The 13,332-nt window shown below is 58.0% G+C and overlaps 1 long non-coding RNA gene across 1 annotated transcript; it reads right to left on the bottom strand.

Annotated features, from left to right (window-relative positions):
• Positions 1 to 4,106: 4,106 nt before the first annotated feature.
• Positions 4,107 to 12,748, bottom strand: LOC144677152 (uncharacterized). The gene is made up of 3 exons (XR_013575551.1): positions 12,670 to 12,748; positions 7,994 to 8,093; positions 4,107 to 4,181 (listed from the first exon to the last, which is right to left on the bottom strand). It is a non-coding gene; the product is annotated as an uncharacterized LOC144677152 (long non-coding RNA).
• Between the last annotated feature and the right edge of the window lie 584 nt (positions 12,749 to 13,332).

The raw sequence follows: 13,332 nt of genomic DNA, 5'->3' as shown, positions 1-13,332 counted from the left end.
GCTGCTTTGTCCTGGACGGTGTCGAGCTTCTCGAGTGTTGTGGGAGCTGCAACTCATCCAGGCAAGTGGGGAGTATTCCATCACACTCCTGACTTGTGCCTTGTCGATGGTGGACAGGCTTTGGGGGAGTCAGGAGGTGGGTCACCTGATGCTGGTTGATGGGTAAATACTGGGCCCAGGTCACCGGGGAGGCGACCACTTCCTTCCGACAGCAGCTGTGGGATCTTCCCATCCACCCGAGGGGAGGAGGGGGGCGTAGACTGGGGGTCAACGAATTTAACATCCCGTCCTGAAGGAGAAGTCGTGAGGGGATTTTCGAAGGGTGGATGAGGCGGTGTGGGGGGGAGGACAAAGAACGAGAGGAACAGGCCTGATTCGATGGACCTCTCAAGAGCGCTAGGATGAAGACGATGGGCAGAATGGTCTCCTCCCAACCCATTCCGGGTCACGCAGTGCGTTTCGGCCTGTTTCGAGGGGGCCCCTCTCCCTCGCTGCCTCTGACACGCGCGCCCGGCGCTGACCTCCCTGGCCGATTAACCCCTCTGCGCCCCTCAAAGAGAAGGTAAACCCCGCGCGCTCTCACCTGAGACTTGCGTATCCTGAGGTCAGCTGAGGAACAGGTCTCGTTCTGCTCAATGTTCTGTTCAATGTCTGGGGCCCGGCCGGGTGGTGGTGGTGGTGGGTGGGGTGGAGGAGGAGGGGAGTTGTTGATCGGGGAGGGGAGGGTCGAGGTTGAGTGAAGAAAAAATTCAGAGGTTAGTCTTCCAAAAACCTTCACCTGAGGAACAATATCCTTGCGTTTAGACAGCCTGGATGGGGCAGGACGATTCCCAAGGTGCTAACCGAGACACATGTGGAGTTGCTAGGTCAGGTGACCAAATCTCAGTCACGGTGGGGGTGGGAGGAGGATTTAAGGAACATCTTAAAGGAGAAGAGAGAGAGAGAGAGAGGGAGGTGGAGAGGTTTAGAGAGGGAGTTCCAGAGCTCAGGGCCCCAGGCAGCTGAAGGCACAGCCGCCGATGGTGGAGCGATTAAAATTGGGGGGATGGTCAAGAAGCCGGAATTGGAAAAGCGCAGAGATCTCGGAGGGTCGTAGGAGGGTTACAGAGATAGGGAGGGTTGTAGGGGCTGGAGGAGGTTACAGAGGTAGGGAGGGGTGTAGGTGCTAGAGGAGGTTACAGAGATAGGGAGGGTCATTGGGGCTGGAGGAGGTTACAAAGATAGGGAGGGTTATAGGGGCTGGTGCAGGTTACAGAGATAGGGAGGGGTGTAGGGGCTGGAGGAGGTTATGTGGATAGGGAGGGTTGTAGGGGCTGGAGGAGGTTACAGAGATAGGGAGGGTCATTGGGGCTGGAGGAGGTTACAGAGATATGGAGGGTTGTAGGGGCTGGAGAAGGTTACAGAGATAGGGAGGGGTGTAGGGGCTGGAGGAGGTTACAGAGATAGGGAGGAGTGTAGGGGCTGGAGGAGGAACCCTGGGTCGGAGGCAGTGCTGGGTTGAACACCGATAGAGTAACACAGAGAGCCTGGCCCTGTTAACACTTTCCCCTCAATAGCCCTCATCTCACTCAAAATTTACAATCCTCTAAGATCCATCTGAGGCATTTCTCTCTCATACACACTCTCCCCCGTCTCTCCCCGCTACACCCTTTATCCCTCCTCCTCATCTGTCATTCTCTCTCTCTCCCTCTCCCCTCCTGTCTCTGTCCCTCCCTCTCCCCTCCTCTCTCTCTCACCCTCCCTCTCCCCTCCTCTCTCTCTCACCCTCCCTCTCCCCTCCTCTCTCTCACCCTCCCTCTCCCCTCCTCTCTCTCTCACCCTCCCTCTCCCTCCCTATCCTCTCTCCATCACCCTCCCTCTCCCCTCCTCTCTCTCTCTCACCCTCCCTCTCCCATCCTCTCTCTCTCACCCTCCCTTTCCCCTCCTCTCTCTCACCCTCCCTCCCTCTCCCCTCCTCTCTCTCTCACCCTCCCTCTCCCCTCCTCTCTCTCACTCACCCTCCCTCTCCCCTCCTCTCTCTCTCACCCTCCCTCTCCCCTCCTCTCTCTCTCACCCTCCCTCTCCCCTCTTCTCTCTCTCACCCTCCCTCTCCCTCCTCTCTCTCTCTCACCCTCCCTCTCCCCTCCTCTCTCTCTCTCACCCTCCCTCTCCCCTCCTCTCTCTCTCTCACCCTCCCTCTCCCCTCCTCTCTCTCTCTCACCCTCCCTCTCCCCTCCTCTCTCTCACCCTCCCTCTCCCCTCCTCTCTCTATCACCCCCCGTCTCCCCTCCTCTCTCTCTCACCCTCCCTCTCCCCTCCTCTCTCTCTCTCACCCTCCCTCTCCCCTCCTCTCTCTCTCACCCTCCCTCTCCCCTCCTCTCTCTCGCTCAACCTCCCTCTCCCCTCCTCTCTTTCTCACCCTCCCTCTCCCCTCCTCTCTCTCTCTCACCCTCCCTCTCCCCTCCACTCTCTCTCCCTCCCTCTCCCGTCCTCCCTCTATCACCCTCCATCTCCCCTCCTCTCTCTCTCCCTCCCTCTCCCCTCCACTCTCTCTCCCTCCCTCTCCCGTCCTCCCTCTATCACCCTCCATCTCCCCTCCTCTCTCTCTCACCCTCCCTCTCCCCTCCTCTCTCTCTCACCCTCCCTCTCCCCTCCTCTCTCTCACCCTCCCTCTCCCCTCCTCTCTCTGACCCTCCCTCTCCCCTCCTCTCTCTCTCCCTCCCTCTCCCCTCCTCTCTCTCTCCCTCCCTCTCCCCTCCTCTCTCTCTCCCTCCCTCTCCCCTCCTCTCTCTCTCTCCCTCCCTCTCCCCTCCTCTCTCTCTCCCTCCCTCTCCCCTCCTCTCTCTCTCTCACCCTCCCTCTCCCCTCCTCTCCCTCTCCCTCCCTCTCCCCTCCTCTCTCTCTCCCTCCCTCTCCCCTCCTCTCTCTCTCTCTCCCTCCCTCTCCCCTCCCCTCTCTCTCCCTCCCTCTCCCTCCCTCTCCCCTCCTCTCTCTCTCTCTCTCCCTCTCCCCCTCCTCTCTCTCACCCTCACTCTCCACTCCTCTCTCTCTCTCACCCTCCCTCTCCCCTCCTCTCTCTCTCTCACCCTCACTCTCCCCTCCTCTCTCTCACCCTCCCTCTCCCCTCCTGTCACTCTCACCCTCCCTCTCCCCTCCTCTCTCTCTCTCCCTCCCACTCCCCTCCTCTCCCTCTCACCCCCTCTCTCCCCCTCTCTCTCTCCCCCTCTGTCTCTCCCCCTCTCTCTCTCCCCCTCTTTCTCTCCCCCCCACTCTCTCGCTCTCTCTCTCTCCCCCTCTCTCTCTCCCCCCCCCACTCTCTCCCCCTCTCTCTCTCTCCCCCTCTCTCTCTCTCTCCCCCCTCTCTCTCCCCCCCCACTCTCTCCCCCTCTCTCTCTGCCCTTCCCTCAGCCCCCCTCTTTATCCCTATCTTTACCCCCACTCTCACCCCTCTCTCCCTCCTCCCTCTCTCCACCCCACTGTCTCCCCCTCTCTCTCTCTCTCTCACCCCCATTCTCTCCCCTCTCTTTCCTTGCCTCTTGTTCTCCATCTCTCTTTCTCTCTCCCCTCTTCACAGCTTCTTGACACCCCTCTCTCTATTCACCTCTCTTTCCTTCCCTCCCTCTCCCCTGCCTCTCCTCCCTCTCTCCTCTCTCCCCCCGACTCCCTTTCTCTCTCCTCCCTCTCCCTTTCTCCCCCTCTCCCTGCCCCTCAACCACCCCACCCCTACTCCCTCCTCCAACATTCCCTCAGTCTACCCCAACGTCTCTCCCCCCTCCCAGCTCCAACCTCCCCTCCCCCTCCGGTCACTCCACTGACTCTCCAAACTCGCAGGAGGAGATGGGGTTGGGGTGGGGACAGGACCTGATCCCCCCCCCACAAAAGGAAGACCGCCCACAAACGCTTTCACGGTGTGATGCATGGCTATTCGACCAGTTGGGGCGAACGCAGCTCACCACAATCGCTCAGCCCCTCTGCCTCCCTCCTCCAAAGGCGAGGGAAGGGGGAGGAGAGGAGATGGTGCGGCAGGGGGTATAAAGCGTTAAAGGTCAATGGGGATCAGAGCCCATCCCTCTCCCCAGTCCCCCCTTCCCCCCCACAACCCCCGAGCCCCTTCCCAGATGACTCACTTTTCAATTTGGATCGTACGCTGTTCGCAAGTTTCTTGATGTCTTCTGTCAACTGTTCCAATTCATCTTTAGTCTCTGAAAAATAAAACCAAAGACCATTTTGTGTCCCAATTCAGAAGCACAAGACTGTTGAGAGGGTTGGAGGTGACGTGTGCGCTGTTAGGGAGGGAGTTCCAGGATTTTGTCCCGTGTGGTGTAGGTACACCCACAGCGCTGTTAGGGAGGGAGTTCCAGGATTTTGTCCGTGTGGTGTAGGTACACCCACAGCGCTGTTAGGGAGGGAGTTCCAGGATTTTGTCCGTGTGGTGTAGGTACACCCACAGCGCTGTTAGGGAGGGAGTTCCAGGATTTTGTCCGTGTGGTGTAGGTACACCCACAGCGCTGTTAGGGCGGGAGTTCCAGGATTTTGTCCGTGTGGTGTAGGTACACCCACAGCGCTGTTAGGGAGGGAGTTCCAGGATTTTGTCCGTGTGGTGTAGGTACACCCACAGCGCTGTTAGGGAGGGAGTTCCAGGATTTTGTCCGTGTGGTGTAGGTACACCCACAGCGCTGTTAGGGAGGGAGTTCCAGGATTTTGTCCGTGTGGTGTAGGTACACCCACAGCGCTGTTAGGGCGGGAGTTCCAGGATTTTGTCCGTGTGGTGTAGGTACACCCACAGCGCTGTTAGGGAGGGAGTTCCAGGATTTTGTCCGTGTGGTGTAGGTACACCCACAGCGCTGTTAGGGAGGGAGTTCCAGGATTTTGTCCGTGTGGTGTAGGTACACCCACAGCGCTGTTAGGGAGGGAGTTCCAGGATTTTGTCCGTGTGGTGTAGGTACACCCACAGCGCTGTTAGGGAGGGAGTTCCAGGATTTTGTCCGTGTGGTGTAGGTACACCCACAGCGCTGTTAGGGAGGGAGTTCCAGGATTTTGTCCGTGTGGTGTAGGTACACCCACAGCGCTGTTAGGGAGGGAGTTCCAGGATTTTTGTCCGTGTGGTGTAGGTACACCCACAGCGCTGTTAGGGCGGGAGTTCCAGGATTTTTGTCCGTGTGGTGTAGGTACACCCACGGCGCTGTTAGGGAGGGAGTTCCAGGATTTTGACCCCAGCGACAGTGAAGGAACGGCCGATATATTCCCAAGTCGGGATGGTGAGTGGCTCGGAGGGGAACTTCCAGGTGGTGGGTGTTCCCCATGTGTCTGCTGCCCTTGTCCTTCTAGATGGTAGAGGTGGTGGGTTTGGGAGGTGCTGTCGAAGGAGCCTTGGTGAGTTGCTGCAGTGCATCTTGTAGATGGTACACACGCTGCTGCTACTGTGCGTCGGTGGTGGAGGGAGTGAATGTTTGTGGATGGGGTGCCGATCAAGCTTTGTCCTGGACGGTGTCGAGCTTCTCGAGTGTTGTGGGAGCTGCAACTCATCCAGGCAAGTGGGGAGTGTCCCATCACACTCATGACTTGTCCCTTGTCGATGGTGGACAGGCTTTGGGGGGGTCAGGAGGTGAGGTCGGGGGGGGGTTAAGGTGAAACCCAACGCATGCCCCCAAACCCCACCCTTCCCCAACCCCCCTGCACTCCTGCTAGGAACCAGGCGCCTGTGAAGTTCCGGCCAATTGGCGAAACTGTCCAGAGGCAGACAGGGAGAGGAGGGCCGGGGAATCAGGAAAATCGGCCTCGGAGCTCGTCTCAAAAATAGCCTCAACGCGGCGCAATAAAAAATCCAAAAAGGGTTTCTCGTTTCGTTTGGGTGACTCTGTCGGATGCTATAATCCTGTCGCTTTAAAGCCTTGACCTAGTTACAAGCCCTGTGGATGTAGGATGTCATGTGTGTGTGTGTGCGCGTGTGTGTGTGTGTGTGTGTGTGTGGGTCTGTGTGTGTGTGTGTGACAGAAAAGGCCCAGTATCCAAGGTAACATCAGGCCTGGGGCCCTCCTGCGAACAGATGGCAACTTAGGGGAGCAGAGAGGTCAGGCAGCTCTTTGCTGCGCTAATATTGCTTTCTGACTGACCACGTGCTCATTTTGGATCAGGCCCAGAGAGATTACCATGTAGTAACTGATTAAATCTGTTAATCTCACAGCTTTCAATTCCCTCCGTAACCCGTGTCCCACTAGGGTAGCTCTCTCTCTCCCTCTCTCTCTCTCGCTCTCTCTCTCTCTCTCTCTCTCTCGCTCTCTCGCTCTCCTCTCTCTCTCTGGCCTCTGAGTCCAAAACCCGAAGGCTCATATTCCCACACCAGAGGCACAAGCACTAAAATAGACCACGGCAACCCTGAGGCAAAGCACTGAGGGAGTGCCGCGCTGTCGGAGGGGTCAGTACTGAGGGAGTGCCGCACTGTCGGAGGGTCAGTACTGAGGGAGTGCCGCGCTGTCGGAGGGTCAGTACTGAGGGAGTGCTGCACTATCGGAGGGTCAGTACTGAGGGAGAGCTGCACTGTCGGAGGGTCAGTACTGAGGGAGTGCCGCACTGTCGGAGGGTCAGTACTGAGGGAGCGCCGCGCTGTCGGAGGGTCAGTACTGAGGGAGCGCCGCACTGTCGGAGGGTCAGTACTGAGGGAGTGCCGCACTGTCGGAGGGTCAGTACTGAGGGAGTGCCGCACTGTCGGAGGGTCAGTACTGAGGGAGCTCCGCACTGTCGGAGGTGCCATGCGGACATTAAACCGAGGCCCTGTTTGCCCTGTCAGGAAATGACCCCGGGGCCGCTATTGGAAGGCCAGTGGACCGGAATGCCCCCTGGCGTCCTGAGGCCCAGTCTGTGTTCCTGAAGCCAAAAGGACACCAAAAAAAAACTAGGCTATTCTGCCGTTAGCACGTGGCTTCTCGCGGGATCCTGCTGTGCACAAAAGGGGGGTGACCACATTTCCGACATCGGAACAATGGCCACACTTCAATATTTCACTGGGAACCATCTCCTCCGGACTCCTGAAAGGGGGCGAGAGAATGTCAATTCCTCCCTGGATCTTCACTGAGGCCTGCTCTCTCGCCCAGGGCCTGTCTGTTGGCTGGTCCACGATATCTCACAGGCTGAGGCCCTGTGTCAGGCCGAGGGATGGGAGTCGAATCCGCTTTGGGGGGGAATGGGTGATGGATTGTGAGGTAGATCGGCTGTGGGAGCCGGGCCATCGAGGTGAGGCCTTCCTGTTAGGCCTTGAAAAGGTCATCGCCCCCGGGGGCCCTGTTGATCATTGACTATTACCCGGGAACAGGAGGAGGCCCCATTCAGCCCCCCCTCCTCAAGCCTGTTACACAGGAACAGGAGGAGGCCCCATTCAGCCCTCCTCCTCGAGCCTGTTACACAGGAACAGGAGGAGGCCCCATTCAGCCCCCTCCTCGAGCCTGTTACACAGGAACAGGAGGAGGCCCCATTCAGCCCCCCCTCCTCAAGCCTGTTACACAGGAACAGGAGGAGGCCCCATTCAGCCCCCCTCCTCGAGCCTGTTACACAGGAACAGGAGGAGGCCCCATTCAGCCCCCTCCTCGAGCCTGTTACACAGGAACAGGAACAGGCCCCATTCAGCCCCCCCTCCTCGAGCCTGTTACACAGGGACAGGAGGAGGCCCCATTCAGCCCCCTCCTCGAGCCTGTTACACAGGAACAGGAGGAGGCCCCATTCAGCCCCCTCCTCGAGCCTGTTACACAGGAACAGGAGGAGGCCCCATTCAGCCCCCTCCTCCTCGAGCCTGTTACACAGGAACAGGAGGAGGCCCCATTCAGCCCCCCCTCCTCGAGCCTGTTACACAGGAACAGGAGGAGGACCCATTCAGCCCCCTCCTCCTCGAGCCTGTTACACAGGGACAGGAGGAGGCCCCATTCAGCCCCCCCTCCTCGAGCCTGTTACACAGGAACAGGAGGAGGCCCCATTCAGCCCCTCTACCCTCCCCCCAATGCCGTCCGCCTCAGTCTGGACTCACTCTGTTCTGTCATGGGTGCCGACAGGATAATGCTATGGATTTTCTTCACTTCCTCCATATTGACCGTGATCTTCTCGATGTTGGTTCGTATCTCGTCGATCTGCGGAGAATGAAGAGGGGGTGAGTTGGAAGACAGAATCTGCTGGACTCCCTCTGCCAACAAATGAGATAGGTCCAAACGCCTACCCTCTCCCGGGCGTCAACTCCGGCCCTCTACCTCCAGTCAGCCAGGCCTGTGCTAGGACACTCCAAACCCTTCCTCCCTCTCTCAGTCTACCCAAGACCATCCCACTGCCATCTCTCCTGAATCCACACGCCTTTCCAAGTCAACTTCCTGTTCGACGCTCCTCTCTCCCACCCTCCATAAACTACAGCTCCTCCTCCACAATTCAGCTAGGCCCAAATCCTACCTCACTCCGATCTCTTCATCCATTACCGCCCATCCACTCACTGACAGACTCCAGCTCAAATCCATCTCTACAACACTCCCAATCACTAAAGCCCTCCCTATCTACCCAGCCTTCTCCAGCACCTACAACCCTCCCTATCTCCATAACCTCCTCCAGCCCCTACAACCCTCCCAATCTCTGTAACCTCCTCAATCACCTCTACAACACTCCCTATCTCTGTAACCTCCTCCAGCCCCTACACCCCTCCCTATCTCTGCAACCTCCTCCAGCCCCTATAACCCTCCCTATCTCCGTAACCTCCTCCAGCCCCTACACCCCTCCCTATCTCTGTAACCTCCTCCAGTCCCTCCAATCCTCCCTATCTCTGTAACCTCCTCCAGTCCCTACACCCCTCCCTATCTCTGTAACCTCCTCCAGCCCCTACAACCCTCCCTATCTCTGTAACCCTCCTCCAGACCCTACAACTCTCCCTATCTCTGTAACCTCCTCCAGCCCCTACACCCCTCCCTATCTCTGTAACCCTCCTCCAGCCCCTACAACCCTCCCTATCTCTGTAACCTCCTCCAGCCCCTTCAACCCTCCCTATCTCTGTAACCTCCTCCAGCCCCTACACCCCTCCCTATCTCTGTAACCCTCCTCCAGCCCCGACACCCCTCCCTATCTCTGTAACCTCCTCCAGCCCCTACAACCCTCCCTATCTCTGTAACCTCCTCCAGCCCCTACACCCCTCCCTATCTCTGTAACCCTCCTCCAGCCCCTACAACCCTCCCTATCTCTGTAACCTCCTCCAGCCCCTTCAACTCTCCCTATCTCTGTAACCTCCTCCAGTCGCTACAACCCTCCCTATCTCTGTAACCTCCTCCAGCACCTACATCCCTCCCTATCTCTGTAACATCCTCCAGCCCCTACACCCCTCCCTATCTCTGTAACCTCCACCAGCCCCTACACCCCTCCCTATCTCTGTAACCTCCTCCAGCCCCTTCAACTCTCCCTATCTCTGTAACCTCCTCCAGCACCTACAACCCTCCCTATCTCTGTAACCTCCTCCAGCCCCTACAACCCTCCCTATCTCTGTAACCTCCTCCAGCCCCTTCAACTCTCCCTATCTCTGTAACCTCCTCCAGCACCTACAACCCTCCCTATCTCTGTAACCTCCTCCAGTCCCTACAACCCTCCCTATCTCTGTAACCTCCTCCAGCCCCTACAACCCTCCCTATCTCTGTAACATCCTCCAGCCCCTACACCCCTCCCTATCTCTGTAACCTCCACCAGCCCCTTCAACCCTCCCTATCTCTGTAACCTCCTCCAGCACCTACACCCCTCCCTATCTCTGTAACCTCCTCCAGCCCCTACATCCCTCCCTATCTCTGTAACCTCCTCCAGCCCCTACACCCCTCCCTATCTCTGTAACCTCCTCCAGCCCCTACAGCCCTCCCTATCTCTGTAACCTCCTCCAGCCCCTACACCCCCTCCCTATCTCTGTAGCCTCCTCCAGACCCTACAACCCTCCCTATCTCTGTAACCTCCTCCAGACCCTACAACCCTCCCTATCTCTGTAAGCTCCTCCAGCCCCTACAACCCTCATTTTCACTGTAACCTCCTCCAGCCCCTACACCCCTCCCTATCCCTGTAACCTCCTCCAGCCCCTACAACCCTCCCTATCTCAGTAACCTCCTCCAGCCCCTACAACCCTCCCTATCCCTGTAACCTCCTCCAGCCCCTACAACCCTCCCTATCTCAGTAACCTCCTCCAGCCCCTACACCCCTCCCTATCTCTGTAATCTCCTCCAGCCCCGACACCCCTCCCTATCTCTGTAACCTCCTCCAGCCCCTACACCCCTCCCTATCTCTGTAACCTCCTCCAGCCCCTACAACCCTCCCTATCTCTGTAACCTCCTCCAGCCCCCACAACCCTCCCTATCTCTGTAACCTCCTCCAGCCCCTACACCCCTCCCTATCTCTGTAACCTCCTCCAGCCCCTTCAACTCTCCCTATCTCTGTAACCTCCTCCAGCACCTACAACCCTCCCTATCTCTGTAACCTCCTCCAGCCCCGACACCCCTCCCTATCTCTGTAACCTCCTCCAGCCCCTACACCCCTCCCTATCTCTGTAACCTCCTCCAGCCCCTACAACCCTCCCTATCTCTGTAACCTCCTCCAGCCCCCACAACCCTCCCTATCTCTGTAACCTCCTCCAGCCCCTACACCCCTCCCTATCTCTGTAACCTCCTCCAGCCCCTTCAAATCTCCCTATCTCTGTAACCTCCTCCAGCACCTACAACCCTCCCTATCTCTGTAACCTCCTCCAGCCCCTACAACCCTCCCTATCTCTGTAACCTCCTCCAGCACCTACACCCCTCCCTATCTCTGTAACCTCCTCCAGCCCCTACATCCCTCCCTATCTCTGTAACCTCCTCCAGCCCCTACACCCCTCCCTATCTCTGTAACCTCCTCCAGCCCCTACAGCCCTCCCTATCTCTGTAACCTCCTCCAGCCCCTACACCCCCTCCCTATCTCTGTAGCCTCCTCCAGACCCTACAACCCTCCCTATCTCTGTAACCTCCTCCAGCCCCTACATCCAGCCCTACAACCCTCCCTATCCCTGTAACCTCCTCCAGCCCCTACAACCCTCCCTATCTCAGTAACCTACAACCCTCCCTATCCCTGTAACCTCCTCCAGCCCCTACAACCCTCCCTATCTCAGTAACCTCCTCCAGCCCCTACAACCCTCCCTATCCCTGTAACCTCCTCCAGCCCCTACAACCCTCCCTATCTCTGTAACCTTCTCCAGCCCCTACAACCCTCCCTATCTCTGTAACCTCCTCCAGCCCCTACAACCCTCCCTATCTCTGTAACCTCCTCCAGCCCCTACAACCCTCCCTATCTCTGTAACCTCCTCCAGCCCCTACACCCCCTCCCTATCTCTGTAACCTCCTCCAGCCCCTACAACCCTCCCTATCTCTGTAACCTCCTCCAGCCCCCACAACCCTCCCTATCTCTGTAACCTCCTCCAGCCCCTACACCCCTCCCTATCTCTGTAACCTCCTCCAGCCCCTTCAACTCTCCCTATCTCTGTAACCTCCTCCAGCACCTACAACCCTCCCTATCTCTGTAACCTCCTCCAGCCCCGACACCCCTCCCTATCTCTGTAACCTCCTCCAGCCCCTACACCCCTCCCTATCTCTGTAACCTCCTCCAGCCCTACAACCCTCCCTATCTCTGTAACCTCCTCCAGCCCCCACAACCCTCCCTATCTCTGTAACCTCCTCCAGCCCCTACACCCCTCCCTATCTCTGTAACCTCCTCCAGCCCCTTCAAATCTCCCTATCTCTGTAACCTCCTCCAGCACCTACAACCCTCCCTATCTCTGTAACCTCCTCCAGCCCCTACAACCCTCCCTATCTCTGTAACCTCCTCCAGCACCTACACCCCTCCCTATCTCTGTAACCTCCTCCAGCCCCTACATCCCTCCCTATCTCTGTAACCTCCTCCAGCCCCTACACCCCTCCCTATCTCTGTAACCTCCTCCAGCCCCTACAGCCCTCCCTATCTCTGTAACCTCCTCCAGCCCCTACACCCCCTCCCTATCTCTGTAGCCTCCTCCAGACCCTACAACCCTCCCTATCTCTGTAACCTCCTCCAGCCCCTACACCCCTCCCTATCCCTGTAACCTCCTCCAGCCCCTACAACCCTCCCTATCTCTGTAACCTCCTCCAGCCCCTACAACCCTCCCTATCCCTGTAACCTCCTCCAGCCCCTACAACCCTCCCTATCTCAGTAACCTCCTCCAGCCCCTACAACCCTCCCTATCCCTGTAACCTCCTCCAGCCCCTACAACCCTCCCTATCTCTGTAACCTTCTCCAGCCCCTACAACCCTCCCTATCTCTGTAACCTCCTCCAGCCCCTACAACCCTCCCTATCTCTGTAACCTCCTCCAGCCCCTACAACCCTCCCTATCTCTGTAACCTCCTCCAGCCCCTACACCCCCTCCCTATCTCTGTAACCTCCTCCAGCCCCTACAACCCTCCCTATCTCTGTAACCTCCTCCATTCTCACCAAGTTACATGGGTTTTACCCTCCCCCCGCCCCCACATACCCGCCAATGCCCCTCCCCCACATACCCGCCAATGCCCCTCCCCCACATACCTGCCAATGCCCCTCCCCCCCCTCCCCCACATACCCGCCAGTGCCCCTCCCCCCTCCCCCCTTTACCCCCCTCTGGCTGCAGCCACCCCAAAAGCGGGAACCGGGCTCTGAGGTCTCACCTGCCCGAAGAACTCGTCCATGAAGGCATTGTTATCGACTGAGATCTCAATATCATCTGTGTCATCAGTGTCACACGTCTGGAGAGGGGAGAGAGAGAGAGAGAGAGAGGGGGAGAGAGAGAGAGAGAGAGAGAGAGAGACAGAGAGAGGGGAGAGAGAGAGAGAGACAGAGAGACAGAGAGAGGGGGAGAGAGAGAGAGAGGGGAGAGAGAGACAGAGAGAGGGGGAGAGAGAGAGAGAGGGGAGAGAGAGAGACAGAGAGAGGGGAGAGAGAGAGAGAGACAGAGAGAGACAGAGAGAGGGGGAGAGAGAGAGAGAGACAGAGAGAGACAGAGAGAGGGGGAGAGAGAGAGACAGAGAGAGAATCAGACAGAGACAGAGACAAAGACATAGAGGGGCAGACAGAGACGGAAGGACAGAGGGAGAGAGAGAGACAAAGGGAGAGAGAGACAAGGGGAGAGAGAGGGAGGGATAGTGAGAGGGGCAGAGGGAGAGAGAGAGAGAGAGAGACAGACAGAGACAGGAAGAGAGAGAGGGATAGAGAGGGGGTAGATGGGGGAGAAAGAGAGAGAGAGAGACAGGGAGAGTGGTACAGAGAGAGGGGGCAGACAGGGAGAGAGGAACAGAGGTAGAGAGAGGGACAGAGGGAAAGAGAGACAGGGA

The sequence above is a fragment of the Cetorhinus maximus genome, unplaced genomic scaffold (assembly GCF_964194155.1).
Source record: "Cetorhinus maximus unplaced genomic scaffold, sCetMax3.hap1.1 HAP1_SCAFFOLD_2250, whole genome shotgun sequence".
NCBI lineage: Eukaryota > Metazoa > Chordata > Chondrichthyes > Lamniformes > Cetorhinidae > Cetorhinus > Cetorhinus maximus.
The sequence above is the reverse complement of the archived record's forward strand: the minus strand, read 5'-3'. Positions and strand labels throughout refer to the sequence as shown.